Source organism: Lolium rigidum, chromosome 4 (genome assembly GCF_022539505.1).
Source record: "Lolium rigidum isolate FL_2022 chromosome 4, APGP_CSIRO_Lrig_0.1, whole genome shotgun sequence".
Lineage (NCBI taxonomy): Eukaryota > Viridiplantae > Streptophyta > Magnoliopsida > Poales > Poaceae > Lolium > Lolium rigidum.
This window is the reverse complement of record NC_061511.1, coordinates 135,819,798-135,820,728: the sequence shown is the minus strand read 5'-3', so window position 1 is coordinate 135,820,728 and position 931 is coordinate 135,819,798.

Genomic DNA, 931 nt, shown 5'->3' with positions numbered 1-931 from the left:
TTACTAGGATTACGAAACCAAAAACAGCAGAAAACAACAACTGGCACTTCGGCATCTCGTCAATAGGTTAGTGCCGGAAAATGCATAATAATGACATATAATGTGTATAAAACATATGAGTATCATCAATAAAGTAGCATGGAACATAAGAAATTATAGATACGTTTGGGACATATCAGTAACTTTCCAAAATGATGTTGTCAATTAGTTTATTTATGGAACTAAATAGGGTAGATGTTTACCCCATACTACCATCTCTACGATCTCACTTGATTATACTTATTTGTAATAGTTCCTAAAAGTAGACATGTATTTTTGATATGTAAAATTTTCCTCCTATCATGCAGAAGATGGTGCCAAAATTACGTTTATTTTTTTTCAAAAAAAGAACCATCTCTCCGATATGTTTTGAAACTATTTTGCATGGTATAAATCTTCATGTGAAAAATGTTGCGGAAATTATTGGATAACCACATATTTGTTGCATTACTATTTTCAAAATGATGCATTTTTTTGCCTTTTTTTTGTAGCATCTTGTGAAAAAGTTTCAAGGATTTTCTACAATAGTATATTTTTTTGGTCCGCTGGTGAGAGATTTGTTTCAAACCACGTGAACGTTCAGATCTACCCTAGTTGGTTGATCCGATGGTGGGGGATACAAGGTCGACCCCACCAATTTGTTTCAACATTTCTAAGTCCTGAATTTTTGTATAGGCTGCATGTTTATGTTTTAGAGTCAACTTTGGTAGCTGGAAGTGAAGTTGTGCTAGAATATTTTGAGAGATTTGTCATACGGTGTAGTCCCTCCATACCGGTTTGTTAAGCCGACACATAATTCAAAACAAAATTTGAATATAAATTTAGATAAAATAATATGAATTGTATGTCAGAAAAGTATACCATTAAATTTAGATAAAATATTCTGATTGTA